Source organism: Tenrec ecaudatus, chromosome 6 (assembly GCF_050624435.1).
Source record: "Tenrec ecaudatus isolate mTenEca1 chromosome 6, mTenEca1.hap1, whole genome shotgun sequence".
Taxonomy (NCBI): domain Eukaryota; kingdom Metazoa; phylum Chordata; class Mammalia; order Afrosoricida; family Tenrecidae; genus Tenrec; species Tenrec ecaudatus.
Window position 1 is genome coordinate 133,073,823 of NC_134535.1, and position 17,405 is coordinate 133,091,227.

A 17,405-nucleotide genomic window follows, 5' to 3' on the forward strand; every position below is an offset into this window, starting at 1 on the left:
TCCGAAGGATCATGTCCTGTCTGGTGTTCCTCCCTAGCTTTTAAAGCACATTTGTAAAAAGGAACTTTCAACCTGGAAAACACTATATATTTCATTGACTGGAGCCGAACTGAAATACAGGTTAATAAAAACACTGAATGAAGGAATTGTGGTGTCTCATTGCACACTATTGTAGATGCAGTGTAGTAGGAATAGCAGTAGCTTTGACTCCTTGTAAATCCCAACTGAATACTGGCAACATGGTTCCAAATCTCCAGCGATAAATCCCTGAGGTCTCATTTGCATGACTGGTCACTGAGCATATGTAAGATCTTATTTCATTATTTTAAAAATAGCAGTATTGCTCCTCAGGTAGGGCGGGCAAGGATAGAGGTAAGCTGAGAGCTGGAGGTAAGGCTGCTGAATTGTACGGACTGCTTTTGCAGCTGAAGTTCTGTCTCTTCTTTAGCGACCCATTTTTTTATGAACTGTAGAGATTACCTTATGGGTAGATTTCCTTGGATCACAGTATTGTAACATATCAGGATCAAATAAAGGCCTGATGTGAAGAGGGGAGAGGTCAAACTTAATTTTATTCGGATGAGGAATTTTAATGAAAAGCAAAAGCAATTTATGCCCTACATGCACAAAATTAAAATACATGAAAATTCTTCACACTTAAATATGTTGAATCCTATCTTAAAACTATCTGAGAAGAAGTCAATTTCTTCCCTTTTTTCCCCTATCCTTTTCTTCACAATTAAGGGGGTTTATTAGGGAAGTTACTAGGTGACCACAAGGTAGGATCAGTAAAGAGTAGGGAAGCAGTCACTGGTCCACAGCAGGCCCGCTCCTCAGCCAGCAGCCAGGTCTCTGTGCAGTGCTCAGTCTTTCGGCCACAGGATCCCTTGGCTTTCTTCTCCATGGGCCAGAAAGCCAGCTCACCTGGCTTTCTGTCTCAGCAGTCCCACAGCCCGGGCCAGATGAGCGGTAGAAGGGACTCCAAGGTCTTGGCATTGGTCGTCTAAGTCTCCGTGCCACAGTCTCTGGTGCATTTGGCCTCAGTCAGCGGCTGCTCACTTCAGATAGAGGTCTTGGACGTGCTCTTCTAAAGATCCCGGGCTTTCTCTCGCTCTCTTAAGTCACTTTATAGTAAACAGGGCAGAGGTTCCCAACCTTTCTTAATTCAAATGCCATTATTACCTTTTTCATGAGTTCCAGTGCTCAACAGCTAATCTGAAAATTGGCGGTTTGAATTCACCCAGACTTTAATATAGTTATTTGGCAGACTATAGGCAAAGTGGGTAAATTTTGCTAAGTTGTTGGAGTAGCTGTCTCATAACCTACGTGAAGGGGACATCGCATGGCCTCCTAAGAGCAGTGACTGTCAAACATTCTAGACCCTGATACTATTGATAAAAATATTTTACCTCTCTCTCTCTCTCTCTCTCTCTCTCTGTCTCTCTCTCTCTCTCTCTCTCTGTCTCTCTCTCTCTCTCTCTCTGTCTCTCTGTCTCTCTCTCTCTCTCTGTCTCTCTCTCTCTCTGTCTCACACACACACACACACACACACACGTAACTAGAGCATCTCACAAAACAAGACTGCTGTGTTTATCATTACTTTCACCTTACCCCACTCCTCACTTACGCCTAGTTGGGTTCCAAAAACCAGGTTGTTAAGAAAGCCAGCAGTGGAGCACCGGTGGCGTAGTTGTTACGAGTTGGACTGTGATCCAAAAGAGAGACAGCGGCATATGAGAGTGGAAGGACCACATCAGATCACAAAATAGAGAATGACCATCTCATCATATAACTGCCTAATCTCAGCATTGTGTAACTGCCGAATTACATCACTGCATAACTACCAAACCACTGTGAATCATGGCCTAGCACTAACCTTAATCATCAGAGTCAGCATTGCTTTTGCCTCAGAGCTCTGCATTTGTTACTGCCAGATGTATGTGGGTAATGTGCAACTTAGATTTTTTACTATTATTGAAAGTGCAAAAGTCACATAATGAAATGATCAATAAGTGAGGGGTCAGATTTATTATTTCACTTTTACAATTTCTGTTTTGTTACTTTAAAAATGTTATTACAGTCACTGACATTTTTTAGCTTTTTTGTTTGTTTAATTTTTTTTAATGTCTTCCTCAAGACCCACTAAGTTGACAAAGACTGACTAAGGCCAGAGATTTGGAGAGCAGACTTGTTTGAGTATTGCCCTCATTATATTCTAACTTTGTGACCATGGGCAAAATCTTTTTTTTAATCATTTTATTGGGGGCTCATACAACTCTAATCATAATCCATGCATACATCCATTGTGTCAAGCACATCTGTACATTTGTTGCCATCATCACTCTCAAAACATTTGCTTTCTACTTGAGCCCTTAGTACCAGCTCCTCATTTTCCCCTCCCTACCCGCTTCCCCTTCCCTCATGAGCCCTTAATAATTTATGAATTTGTATTTCGTCATGTCTTGCACTGCATGGGCAAAATCTTTAACCTCTAAATAATGTCCCTCTTCTGTAAATGAGGATTAATAGTAGTACATAGTTCTGAGGTTAAATAAGTTAATTCATGTAAAACACTTCTTGACCGTTCATTGTTGTTGTTATTTCTAGAATCTCTGTGAATAATCCTAACTAGGACAGGTGGAGGAATGAAGAAAAGCAAGTGTTCCAAGCTCTTATGTAAATGAATTTTACTCCAGGACTGAAATCTTGGACAGATAGTTTTGTGTGTCCTGCCAGAGATTTTATTATCCATTTGATCTTTTGAATTTTGATCCAGTTGAAAGAGATGAATAGGGAAGTAAGAACAGGGACATAAAAATATTATCTTTGCTACCAATAAAATTGACTAGAGGACATGCCTTTATATTTCCAGCCAAGTGACCTTGTCACTATTTCCCTTCTGAACCAGGCACACCTACCCAATGGCACAACTGAGTACCTGTCGGGCTCTCATTACACCGCACAGAGCTGTGTGGAGTGCTGTTTAAGACCAAAGGAGTTAGCAGAAAAACCCAGTGACTAGAGGGAGGTTAGGGAAGGGATTCGGAGAAGAGAAGATCAGCGTGAATAGGGATCTAAAGGGGACAGGGCTCAGTTTATGGAAGGGTGTGAGGGAAGCCAGTGTGCTTGTGTATGGACGTGTGTTGGAAGTATTCAAGATGTGTGAAGAGGAGGATAGGGTTTACATCATGAGGGCTTTGCGGGTGTGTCAGGCAAGGGTGGTGTGCAAAATCCTGAGAGCATTTGCTTGATTTTTTTGTCTTTTGCCTCATCCTTTGAAGTTGAATGTACAATTTTTATTTAAAATACTATGCTAAAAAAATACTATGCTGACTTCTTGAATGGTCTATTTGGAATGAGATAACACTTTCAGCTGCATACTGTAGTAGGTTGATTATTACCATCGTAAGCCTAATGTGGCAGAGGCTACAGGATTGTAGAGTCCATTGCAACAGCCTACCATAATATAGCTGTGAGCTTCCGACAAATGTGGGATTTACCCCCCCCCCTTTATTTCTTTCTCTGGTTGGGAGATGGGAAAGTTCTATGAGACTGAGTTAGCAACAGAGAGATGCCTGCAATGCCTTCTTGGAAAATAGCTACCATATATACACCATATAATTTAAAAATTAGACAGTGACAGTCCAGCTTTAACTCATTTTAAAATTAGGGGCCTCAGCTTATAGTCGAGTACCTAAGGTAATTAATTCAATTTGATAGTCACTTCTAACCTAGATTCATGGCTGCCCTATTAAAGGCAATCTCTGTGTTACCTGTGAGCTTCAGAAAATTCATTTTCTATGTAACGTTTTTCTGATGTTCTGGTCAACTAAAACTGAACCTGTGCAACTTAATTTATTTTTATACCAGAAGCCCTTGGGAATGATAACTCTCCATGGCATAAAACTTGCAAGCACTGGTTTACTTTGTTCCTTGTTTGTTAAAAAAAGAACAATTGCTTTCAGGATAACTTGCAAGCAAGAGCTCCTGCATGGAGTCCATTTGAGCTTCCAGCAGCCCTCCCGGGACAGTCCGACACTGTGCCAGCCTTCCAGGGGTGCACGTCTTTCTCCTGTGGAACCACTGACGGTTCCAGCCATGGGCTTTTCACTTGCAACCAAACGCTTGAGCCACTGTGCCTTCAAGGTTCCTTGTCACAAGGATTGTTTATACCTATGGAAGTACACGAGCCGCCAATCAGTGTTTTCAATAGCTGAATGAAATCTGATCAGTCTACAGATTTTCCATCGACCGTACACGATTGCATATCTGCTGTGTGACACTATGACCCCATCCTTAGCTAACCTACTCCAGATTTCTAATTGCCTTGTTTGAAAACTGTATACAGCCTTTCCCCCAACATCATCTTACCTTTTGCTTTTCAGTGAAGCAGCATTTCCTCATTTCCTGCTGCTTGTAACTAATACTTGTGTTGTTTCCTTAAGGGCCACAGGAGACATGGGGCTCGTGATAGCTGTCTGAAATTAGGTATATGATTGGATACCCTGCTTGGAGTTTTTGCTATGAAGTTAGTACTGCTGAGGACCCATCAGTACGTTGAGCTCAGTGTGTAATTCCATGGTCTTTAGAATGGTCACAAAGTTGTGCAGCCTTCATCACTGTCACGCTCCAGATAGTTTGCATCACACCGAAAAGAAAGCCCAGGTAGGGTCTAGTCACGCTCTCAATGAGTACTTTTGACAAGTTACTTCTATGCCTTTTAGGATTGTCTTTGATTGCACTTGTTGAAAATCCTGATGACATCCCCATTCCTATAAAAGTCCAAGAAAATCTTAGTAGAACAGAGGTGTATTTTTCTGACTGAAGAACTATAGAGGTAGGCAGTCTAGGGACCAGAAGGAGCTGGGCTCTGTTTTCTACCATGCTTGGTACATGGCTTTCCTCGCCATATTAAAAAGGCAACAGTAGACCTCGTATGCATGTTCCAGACTATGGAAAAAAAGACATGGATGAGGGACCCAACTGAATCTAATCCTTTTATCAAGACTGAGCAATCACTATCTCCAAAACCACCGATAGATAACCACCTGCTTCTAGTGGCCAGCACTGCCCAGCATGCCCTTCCTCCCAGCTGCAAGGGGACCTGGAAAGTCCTGATTCAGCTGGGAAGCGCCTGCTCAACTTAAAATCCAGATTGTGTTAATAAGCAAAGAGGATGGGATGGATGGGAAGTAGCAGTGCTGCCACACTGGCTCTGTTTAGAAATTTATTCTAACTCCGTATTGCCTTACGCACCACACTCTGAAGTCTAGATATAATTCCAGTTCCAGTATAAGACCATAAAAGACAATAACCCTTGAAGAAGAAAAAAAGCGAATATAATCCAAGCCTTTATGCAAAAATGAATTAAATAGATAACTGAATGAAATGTAGAAGAAGAAATCAGAAAGGGTCTCTTTTCCCCCGTGACTATTTTAATAGCATTTTGAAATGTCACATATTCTAACATGTATTCTCTCTTTCAAAATCAGGAAGGTGATTAATTCCCTGTAGAACTCAGTGACACTTATTTACCTTCCTTGGGCCTCTGATTTTTTTCTGAGAAAGATGAGGCTGCTTGTGTCTTTAAAGATTGACAGTTTGGGAAACCCTGTCAGATTGGAATCAACGTAGTGGTAGAGGACTTGGTTTTTGGTTTGGGCCTTTTACTTACCTATAAGATAAGTAGGATATTTGCCTTAACAGAAATGTAGATGAAGAACGTTTTAAAAATTAAGTATATGGTCATAAAAGCAACAGAAAATGGCCTTATATTTATTAAAAGAATGTTACATTTACAAGATGCCTTTTTAAAAAAATCATTTTATTGGAGGCTCGTACAACTCTTAACAAATTCATACATCCATCCGTTGTGTCAAGCACCTGTGTACATTTGTTGCCCTATCATGCTCAAAACTTTTGCCTTCTACTTGAGCTCTTGGCATCGGCTCCTCATTTCTCCCCTCTCTCCCTGCCCCACCCCAAAGAACCCTTGATAATTTATAAATTATTATTATTTTTTCATGTCTTACACTGTCCGACGTCTCCTTTCACCCACTTTCTGTTGTCTGTCCCCCAGGGAGGGGGTTATACCTAGATCCTTATCAGTTTTCCCTCTCTATCCCCCCCTCCCTCCACCCTCCCAGTATCATCCATCCTGGATTTCCTGTGTTTCCAGTTCCTATCTGTACCACTGTACATCCTCTGGTCTAGCCGGATTTGTAAGGTAGAATTGGGATCATGATAGTTAAAACCACATTTGACACCAACTAGAGTGACTATTGTTTAAAATAGGCAGGTGGGGGGCAGTGGGTAGGAGGGGTACAGCACATGCAATGATGTGAAGAAATTAGAACCTTCGTGTAGTGGTAATGGGAATGTAAGGTGGTGCGGCTGCCTGGGGAAAATGATTGGATAGTTCTTCAAATAGTTAAGCAGTCTCATCATAAACTCAGTGGTCATTGAGTTGCTCTGACTCTGAGCTACCCTGCAGGACAGACTAAAACTGACTAATAGTGTCTGCATAGCTAGAATCTCCACAGCTAAAGCCAACTGCCACCTCTTTCTCATAGAGTAGCTGCTGGGTCAAACCATGTTTGGTTGGCCACTGAACGCTGCGCCACTACCCCACTAGGACTCCTCAGACTTTCCGCTCGATGCAATAAGTCCCGTGTAGACATATGCCCAAAAGATTGGAAAGAGGGGGGGCTCAAGACACTGTCTACTAGGGTTCATAACATACAATAGCCAACTGGTAGGAACAAACCGGTTATCCATCAGCAGATAACAGGGTGTTTATGGAGTATTATCCAGCCCTAAATAGAAATGAAGTTTTGATATATGCTATGACATGAATAACCTTTGAAAACATCAAACCAGGTGAATAAGTCAGACAAAAGGTCAAATATTGTATTATCTCAAGCATGGGAAATCTCAAATAGGCAAATACATCAAGATCAAAGTCTGTTAGTGGTCCGCAGAAACAGGAGTGCTGAGTTTCTCTTTGGGGTATTAAAGGTTTTGTTTTTGGTTTTTTTTTAATTACAAAGGTAAAGCCTATACAACACAGTATATGTAATTAATGGCACTGAACTGTATACTTAAAATGTAAATTTGTAATATATTTTACCATAATAAAATTTCTAAAAAATAAAAAGAATGAATGCCTTTAAGAAAAATGTTGGTACAATAGTAGAGGTAAGAAAGGATACACCAGTAAGAACGTAGAAACGGAACTACTCTCACAGCGAGTCGGAAACTCATAAGGCCAGTTCTACCCTGCCCTACAAGGAAGGGTCCCTGTGGGTCAGAATTGACTCAATGGCAGTGATTTTGGTTTGGGGTTTATTTTACGTATGGACGTCTCAGTAAAGTATTTCCAAGTGAACTTGGTCTAATGTGGTAAGAGGCTTTTCTTCTTTCTTGTGTCTTTGTTGGATTTCAGTCAGCAAGCCATGCTCAGAAGCTTTTAAAACATGTATCTGTGACCCCTTCCAGTTGTATCTTCAGACTCACTCCCTGCCTTGCGTATATCCGTGGCTCTTCTAGACTTCATACATGGAGAGAGACGGGATAAGCAGATGGTGTGATTGAATTTATAGAAAGACAGAAAAATGTATCAGGGGTTTTACCCTCATCATGTTGTAAAACAGGTAATAATCATATTACCTCAACAATCATAAATCTAACGGTTTAAAATAGAAAATAAACATTTAAAAAACTCATGAGCACTTTCAGACTGAGCATTGGCTACTATGAAATACAGAAGATACTTTTTTTGACCCATTTCCAGTAAACCTTTAACCTACTTAGGAAAGTACTTGAGGCTCTGTTTTCTCCCTGTTACACGTTGCAAAGGATCCCACAGCATGCTGGGATAGCTAAGGAGACGTTTCTCCAATGCACTGTGCACTTTTCAGTTAACCTGCTGAGTTGTGTCTATTCAGAGTTCCTTGGGTTTATTCTCAGGCTTGTTTATCCCAGTTGCCCCTGAAGTTCTAATGATGTGTTTTTACTGCTATGTAAAACCAGTGATGTAATTGTGTTAAAAAAATGTTTCGATGAAAATAAAGGTAAATGCTTTGGAAGGAGGGTATAGTAAGTTACTAAAAAGTTGCTATTTTCATCTGAAAGCGAGCTGCTTCCCGGTGTCTTTAGAAATGGAGGTGCTTCAAACGTTTGGGGGAATAGAATTGCAGGAGACTGAAATTTGTCTATGAAGCTTTTTGAAGCCCCTTCTTTCGAGTACTTTTTACAAGCCAGACTGGAAAGTACATGAAAAAAATTCAGTGAGAAATTTGAATCATCAGATCATAGTAAAAATCTTTGAATGTCTCCTATCTCAAAAATCAGCAAAGCAGTGAATATATGTTTTTACTTAAAATGTTTAGTATGTCCAGTTTTTTAATTTAAGGTGCTGTTCAGTTGATCATTTGCCAGACTACATGTCATATAGAAGGGTTTCTTCTGTTGTTTTAGGAACTCCAAAAGGTAGAGCTGTCATAGTCATGTTAAGTGTTGAAATTATTCATATATTGTCAAATGTTGTCAATAGTAAATAACTAACTGAAAGGGGCAGCCCCTGTCCCAGGATGCCACCGTTATAAGATTTAACAGAAGTGGAACTGTATTTAGTGCCCTGAGTTTGCTTTCAGTTCCTCAAAGATTTGATCAGACTATTTTAATATTTTTTTGAAATTCAAAAAATATCAATAATTTTTAAATAACTGTCCAGCCTCAGAAACAACTGCTAATAAACCTTGGGAACTGTCTGTCGCTGCCTCATGATTCCGACTTGCCTGGGTTTGGTATTTCATCAAAATACCTGTCAATTGGAATTAGAGCCCTCTGGGCACAACGAGGGTAGACTTAATTATTGGATTACTATATTTAAATCAAAATGAAAAGCTCGTACAAAATTTTGTGCCCAGAGACTGAAAAGAAAAAATGTGGAGCTGTTTTTGGAGTAAAATGTCATAGCTTTTGTGGCTAATGAGGCATGAAATAAATTGGCAAGCTCAACCCGCTCCCAGTACAGTGGTACAGTGTGCATTTTCTAATTCCCAGCCCTTGGGATTTCAGTAAAGGTCACAAATTAAACAAAGTCAGGATTAATCAAAACTACAATCAAATAAAACCCAATCATTAATCCTCCCCTGGGTTACAATGGCGTGATTGTGTAATTGTGTGAGCAGCACTGGAGAGGCCTCTTTTGTAGTCTAGAGGAAAATCAACATTGAGGTGTCAGGCAGAAAAATGAAACCCTGCAGGTGAAGCTGTCTCTGGAGCCAAGAGAAACTGGCAATTTATGCAGAGTTGCAAGTGAAACTTCAGTGTATTCAAAGGGGTGTTGGCACTGAGCTGCAGAGCTCGGGGGTCTCTCGGTGGGGCCCTCCACAGAGATTATTAGTTCATGGGCCGCAGCGGGCCCTGTTGCCGAGAAGCTCCGTGTTTGGGTGTAGCGGATCCAAGCAACAGTCGCTCCTAGGTTGGCTGCCAAAAATGTACTGTGTAATTCTCAGCTTTCTGTGGTTGTAAAGGAGGAGGCGGGGGCTGGGGGAGGCATAATAGAAAAGCATTTCCTCACTGGGAATAATTAGTGTCAGGATATGTCATCCCCAACAAAAAGGGGAGAAAGGTTTGCAAAGAACAGGGCCTTCAGCCCATATTTCTCCTATGAGCCTGACTTCTGAACTTCTTTAGGGATAACTGTCTTACTATTTCTGCTATTTTTCATTCGCATTAGTCATCTTTTTCTTTTCTCAGTCCATGGTCTCAAGTCAATATAACTTATATTGCCTAATTTCAAAAGTTAATTTGGTCATTATCTTTTAAGAATCAGTTTTGAAGTGAAATTCATCTCATTGTTTGTTTTAAGACTCGAATTTGCCTCTGTTTTTTGGCAAGTTGGTTTCATATACCAAATGAAAAAAATTCCAATTCATCCACCCTATGGTGAATTAAATATGTTAATTAATTACAATTCAAAGCAGGTGATTCTGGCCAACAGGTGATACGGTTCAGTGACTCTAAAACAGAAATGTACAGATTTTCTGTTCCTTACATTGCTCTCTTTTTCCAGTAATATTCTAAATTCTTCATGTATGCAAACCACTTTTAGGTGCTATATTATTCACATGCCCTTCCTTTCGAGTAAATTACCATGTAATGTCCATCTGCAGCTATCAGCCCCATAAGCTTTTGTTACTAAAAGGATCACTTAGACTTTATGGCAAAACGTAATTCTAATAATGTATCATTTTATATTTAGATTCTTATATATTACATTTTGATATTGAAAATAATTCATGAGTCCGTCATTAAAAAATAAAGCTCTCAGAATTTTAATAATTTTACTCTTATTTCCAAACCTTTGGCCATCCCAAAATAATGTACTTAACTATGTTTGTAAAGAAAGTGGGTGGGGGAGGCATAGTAGAATAATGTTTTGACAACCTATGTTTCCTAGCTTATTTCCTGTGTTAGGCAGGGTTCTCTAGAGAAATGAAAGCATGACACAAGTTTGTTGTGTGTACTAAGAGGATAGGTTGACACAGCGAGAAGGACTAGAACAGCCTAATTCAGCCACACAGCAGCACAGAGGGCTCCGTTCAACTCACTTCCATGCAACAGTTAATACACTGGAAGCCCTTCAACTCAGGAATGCTGCTGGGTCCAAGGTCAAGGAAGCCCACAGCAGAGTCCTCCTTGGGGCAAGGCAAGAGGAGTCTGCCCTCAGGCAGCAGGGTGGGTCCCCAACAGTCAGTAGCTCAGGAGTTTAGGGAAGCAGGCCCAGAGAGGATATCAAAAGCATGCAATTCAAGTCGACAGAATCCACAGCCTCAAGCGCAAGCAATGCATGCACTAGCGGCATGGCAAAACAGGTCTCGAAGGAACTTCAAGCTCTAGCAAAATGATCCATGGGTTGGCCCGGCACACAGATAGTGTAGCTCACAGGTTGAGGCAGAGAACTAGCTACAGCAACAGCAGGCACACTCCAGCTTGCTCCAATCACCAGAGAGCAAGAGAGGGGGGATAGGCCTTACAGAGCCATTTATCTCTTTGCCCTCCAATCAAACTGTGACCTGATTAATCCCACATGTTCCTGTTAGCCAGGTTGGTACAAAAAAAAACACCTATCTTCACAGTCTGCCCCTTGCCAACTTGGCACCTGTACACAATTCTTTAGCCATGTATAATTTCCAGACATTAATGAAATCACACCCCTAGCATCATATATCTATTATATATATAAATGAAAACACACTGAATCTAATTGTATCTGGTACACGTGCATGAACAAAGGAAAGATACTCAATAAGCACATATAAAGAAGATAAACTGACAATCACAAACCTCACTTTTACAATTGATCGTATGGTCATAATTGATCGGCAGAACTACTTTCTAATACCCATTCTGTATTACCTTTGCCCTTAGCAAGCACGTCAGCTGGCCGTGGTTCTTTGCCTGGTGGGGTGACCCAGATCTTCATTCCTGAGGGGTCTGGGCCATTAGACGTCCTGTCAGAATTAGGTTGCTGTAGTTTAAGATTTACTTTAATCACAGAGCATGGTAGTATTAAGAGACGGCCTAAGGGATCTCCTGGATTCCAGACATATTCTTTAACTCCATTGTGTAGCACCAGTCCAATTTCTCCTTGGTAATCAGGATCAATCACAACACTCAGTAGAGTGACACCCTTCCTGACCTGTTGATCCAAAGGCATGAAGAGCCCAAAGTGGCCAGGGGGCATTCTCAGCTGCCAGTTCAGTGGAATCCGTGCTGTGTTTCTGGGTGGGAGAGTTCCTTCCTTCGGGACTAGGACCTCCAGGCCGGAAGCGCGTAGTGGATTACTAGGAGGAAAATGCTGCAAGTGGATTACTAGGAGGAATATTCACCCCTTGGTTCCTGGACCCATGAATCCTGGCTATTGGAGACACAGCACCGTATATTGGCCGCTGGTTTAGAGCGTAGACAGCTTCTTGGAGAACATTGCCCCAGCCCCACAAGTTGTTGTCACCTAGTTGGCGCCGTAATTGTGTCTGTAGGAGCCCATTCCATCGTTCTATCAAGCCAGCTGCTTCAGGATGAGGAGGAACATGGTACAACCAGTGGATTCCATGGGCATGGGCCCATTGCCACCCTTCATTTGCAGTGAAGAGAGTTCCTTGATCTGAAGCAGTGCTATGTGGGATGCCATGCCAGTGGAGAAGGCATTCTGTAAGTCCACGAATGGCAGTTTTGGCGGAAGCATCACGTGCAGGGAAGGCAAATCCGTATCCAGAGTAGGTGTCTATTCTTGTCAGAATAAAACGCTGTCCCCTCCATGGATGGAAGTAGTCCTATGTAATCAACCTGCCACCAGGTGCTGGTTGATCTCCCCAAGGAATGGTCCCATATCTTGGACTTAATGTTGGTTTCTGCTGCTGGCAGATGGGACACTCAGCAGTGGCAGTGGCCAAGTCAACCTTGGTGAGTGGAAGTCCATGTTGCTGTGCCCATGCATAACCTCCGTCCCTGCCGCCATGTCCACTGTGTTCATTGGGCAATGTCAGGAGTGGCAGAGGAAAGAGAGAGACTAGTTTCCACAGCACGTGTCATCTTCTTATCCACTTGATTGTTAAAGTCCTCCTCTTCAGAGGTCACCCTTTGGTGAGTGTTCACCTGAGAGGATTATCCTTACTTTCTTGGCCCATTCAGAGAGGTCTAACCATATACTTCTTCCCTATACCTCCTTGTCACCAATGTCCCAATCATTTTCCTTCTAATTCCCTGACCATCCAGCCAAGCCATTAGCCACAGCCCATGAATCAATATACAATCTCACATCTGGCCATTTTACCTTCCAGGCAAACCGAATGGCCAGGTGCACTGCTTGAAGTTCTGCCCATTAGGAGGATTTCCCTTCACCACTGTCCTTTAGGGAGATCCTAGTTCATACATGGATCTTCTTAGTTGCCTCCTAAGTGGTCTTGTCTCATTGAAATACATTCTTCACATTTGGCACAAGATGTGCTGAAATCTCTACTTAAAATTTCTCAGTGTCCCCATTTTGTTCCTCCCACCATCTCCATATATTCACCTCTGACAATAAAATCTTGGAAATAGGATAGATGTTACCTTCATAATCTGTCTTCTGCTGTGTACTACCTGTTTGTATCACTCTCCGTGCTATGCAGTATTTCATTGTACGAATATGTTACAGTTCATTTGTTCACCAGCCAGCTTGCTGATGGAGTAGTGGTTACACATTGGGGGATCCACAAGATCAGCCGTTGGAAGCTACCATGTCCTCTGTGGGAGAAAAATGGGGCTTCTACTACTATGAAGAGTTACAGTCTCAGAAACTCACAGGGCTAATTCCACTCTGTCCTGTAGATCGGGTTTTGTTGTGTTTTTTTTAACCAGGAGTGGTGGCATATAAAATATATAAACTTCTAAATTCTCATATTATGATAACATGCTAATAAAAGCAATTGTAAGTGTGAACCTAATGGAATTCTCAGGACGTGTGTAAGATTACCCTGAAAATATACTAGTGAGAACTTGGGTGTAGTAAAGAGAGGACACAGAGTAATAGAATATTTGGTCTTTGGAAAAGATGGTCCATTGGAAATGTAGAAATAAGTCTATATGTTGGAGTCTGTGAGGCCGTTGCTTCCCCAACTTATATTCTGTATAAATCGGGGAAGGTAATAACTTGTGTAGGTGCCTTTACACGTTGTCTCTGCTGTTCTACTTAGTGGCTTTACCTTGTGGGGAACCATGGGCTGGGTCCAAGTAAACCACAAACCTCCCTGCCATTGAGTCAATACTGACTCATAGTGACCCTATAGAACAGGGTGGAAAAGGTGGGTCTGAGATGGCAGTAGTCCGCTGCTGAGATTGCACTGTCATGCCCAGTTGAATTTGGCTTGCCTAAAGTGGGCAACAGACAATGAAGCTATTCATTACTACAGCAGAATAATGCATACAAAGCTGATAAAAAGGCATCAGGGTACAGTTTTGACTGTTGTAATTCAAGTCTTGCCAGAATTTAACAGACTATGCATTTGTAAAATTTTATTTTTGATTTTGCTGGCCCAGCAGATGCATCAAGTGCTGTTGAAGAAAGTGTAACCGCCTACCCCAGGGGTCCTCACACTTGTTAAACAGAGGCCAGTTCACTGTCCCTCAGACCCGTTGGAGGGCCAGACTATAGTTTTAAAAAAAGGTGAACAAATTCCTATGCACACTATACATATCTTATTTTGAAGTTAAAAAAACGGGGCAAAAACATCCAGCAGACTGGATAAATGTCCTTGGCGGGCCGCTTGTGGCCCGCGGGCCAGAGTTTGAGGATCCCTGGCTTACACACATATACTCATCTGAAGGCCAGCTGTAGCCAGGAGGATGGGTGTTTGAGCTCCTGCTGATCAACGCGCAATAAGTCATGGAGACATGATTTGAACTGTCCACAGAGGTATATGATAATTCAGTTTTTTCTCTTGCCAGCTATTTCTGTTTCTTCCTGTCACTATAAGAACTCTAGCCTTATGTGTTAGTCTGGGCAGACTAGAGAAACAAGTCCATAGATACTCATATGTATAAAGAGCTTCATGTACAAGAGCAGTTGAATATTGAGAAAACATCCCAGCCCAGATCAAGTCCATAATCTGATATTATCCCTTGAGTCCTATAACAATCTTTAAAGTCCTCTTCAGACTCACAGAAACACATGCAATGACGCCAAATGCAGGAAGATCACAGGGCAGTGGGTGGAAAGTCTTATGGATACAGTGGCATTGTAAGCATCTCAGCGCTGGCAGGGGTCTCCGCGTTGGCTTCTCCAACCCCAGAGGTTCGGCTCCATGAGCCTTTCTCCGTGTGTCTTCTCCACATGGATGTCTCACATGGAGTGAGAAGAGAGAGAGTATGTCTCCCACTTCCAAGGAGGAAATACAGTTGTTCCCAGAATCCTCAGGAGAAGACCATGCCCACACTGAGGCCTCATTGGCTATATCCTGATTGACAGACTAGACTCCACCGCTACACTTTTAATCCTCAAATTGATACCAGATCCTGTAACTGCCACACCTTAGGACTTGATAATATGAGAGAAACTTCTCCTGAGACTTGAACCAAGACGAATGAAGCGAATAACACTGGCGGCTTTGCCAGGGAGCAGTTTTACTCTCTCGTAGAGGGTCACCGTCACCGCGAACCAGAATTGTGAGACAGCAGGTGGTTGACACATTCTGTTTCAATGTATTTACCACTCTACGGTCTGCCGGTTTTTATCCTTTGAAGCTGTTTTCTTCCTTATGGTCTGTGATGTCTCCCTTTCAGACTTGGGACTTACTTGTCTTTACTTGTTTAGTCCTCTGTCACTTCCCTCTCGACTGACTCATTCTGTGTTTCAGTTATTTATCTGTAAGTCTCTTTCTCTTGCTTGATTCTGTATAATCGCTACTCTTTTTAACTCCTCATACCTAATGCACGTCCATCTGCGAAGGCATGGTATTTGTGCAAGTGAACTCTTTCCTGTTTCTTCACTGCTGGGGTTCCCCAGGGTTGCAGCCAGAGCCTGATCATCTCCCACTGACAGCCTTTCCTTCCTTGTCTGACTGGGACTGCTCAAAGACCGCCTGAGTCCCGCATCTCAGGTGCACCATTTCTAACCATGTCTTCTCGGCAAAATAGTTAGGATACTCTTTTCCTTAATTTCCTCTGTTTTCCTTAAAAACCACCTCCTATTATTACAGAGATATAATGAATTAACACATATGCCTGTAGAATAACGCCAGGCGTCTAGAATGCACTTAATGTCAGGTAACACTCTCATTTATGTTCCTTCTTTAGCCTCAGCTGTCATTTATGTATCTTTGACCTTTTAAGCCTCAAGCCTTTTCTCCCGAAACTTCACAGATTTACATTTTTATGTGTCCATTAAGCATTTTCACCTCAGTGTCCCAAGGAAATCTGAAACTCTTATACGCACAAAACTTGACTCGTCATAATTCAAAGCAATGTCTCCTTGATTTCCCATCTTACTAAACGGCCCTAACCTCCATCCTGAGGGTGTACTGGGTTAAGCGTTGGGCTGCTGACCACTGAGTAAGCAATTTGAAACCACTAATTGGCCTTTGAGAGAAAGATACGTAGTTCCACTCCTGTAAAGGTTTATAGGTTTGGAAACCCTTAGGAACAGTTCTAGTCTGTGGTGGCCAGAATCAACGTGGTGATAATGAGGATGCTTCATCCGTTTCTGAAACTAAAACCGTGGTTTTTCCTCCTGCCCACTCCACTCCCCTGGCCCCTTGATGCCCTACTGTGCTGCCCACTCTCACCCACCCGGCCCAGGCTACTGACAGAGGAAAGGACAACTGAGTTGGATTTTAAAGATTGAAGGGAAGAGTAAGCTACACCATGGCTTGGGGTGAGCATGGTAACTGTGTGAAGGAAGTTACTTGTTGCAGACAGAAGACATTTTAAGAGTGAGCTTTGTTTGGGTGCATGGTTCTTTCTTCGTGGGTGTAGTTGAAACAGAAAGGGCATTGTAGGTCGGTCTTCAGCTTTCCCAAAGGCATAGATAAGTATGGGCAATAGAAATTATGACTGGTTTGATGAGATTAGGAATGGAAGTTGGAAGCAGCTACGAAGACGTACATATATATTACCAATGTGGTTGTCATTTTCCTTACATGTAGAACCTGTTCTGCAAAGGAGTGAGAATAATACATGTATCTTAGAGATAAGACTTGCAGTAGTGGGGGAAGTAGTCGAGAGATGGCAGAAACTCTTGAGTAGGGTGGTGCATTCGAGATGGCAAATCTCTCATCAGCCGAACCTCAGAGGATTACGGTTGCTGGTGCCCTCTGGGACTGTCAATACCATCTGTGTTAGGACTGTGGACTGATTTGAAAGGTGGACCTCCCCACCCCCGACACCTTTATGAAAGGTGTAGCCTTGGGCAAATTAGTCTCTTTGAGCCCAGTGTATTGCATATGAAAGTGGGTGAAGGGCAATGTAGGACAGTGTAAGACATGATAAGCTATTACTAATTTATAAATTATCAAGGGTTCATGAGGGAGGGTGTGTGGCAGAGGGAGGGGATAAATTGAGCTGATACCAAAGGCTCAAGTAGAAAGCAAATATTTTGAGAATGATGATGGCAACAAATGTGCAAATGTGCTTGACACAATGGATTGTGGTAAGAGTTGCACGCACTCCCAATAAAGTGATTTTTTTAAAAAAGAGTTACAGTTCTAAGGGCTCACACAGAAAGCAAATGTTTAGAAAATGATGGCAGCATATGTACAAATATGCTTGATACAGTTGATGCATGGAATGTTATGAGAGCTGTAAGAGCCCCCAATAAAATAATTTTAAAAAAATAAAATGAGCATCATAATTCACAAAAT

At 42.0% G+C, this 17,405-nt stretch overlaps 1 protein-coding gene across 8 annotated transcripts in view; it reads left to right on the top strand.

Moving 5' to 3' along the window:
• ERC1 (ELKS/RAB6-interacting/CAST family member 1) overlaps nucleotides 1–17,405 on the top strand; it is a 479,183-nt gene that overhangs the window by 300,174 nt on the left and 161,604 nt on the right. The window lies entirely within an intron of this gene.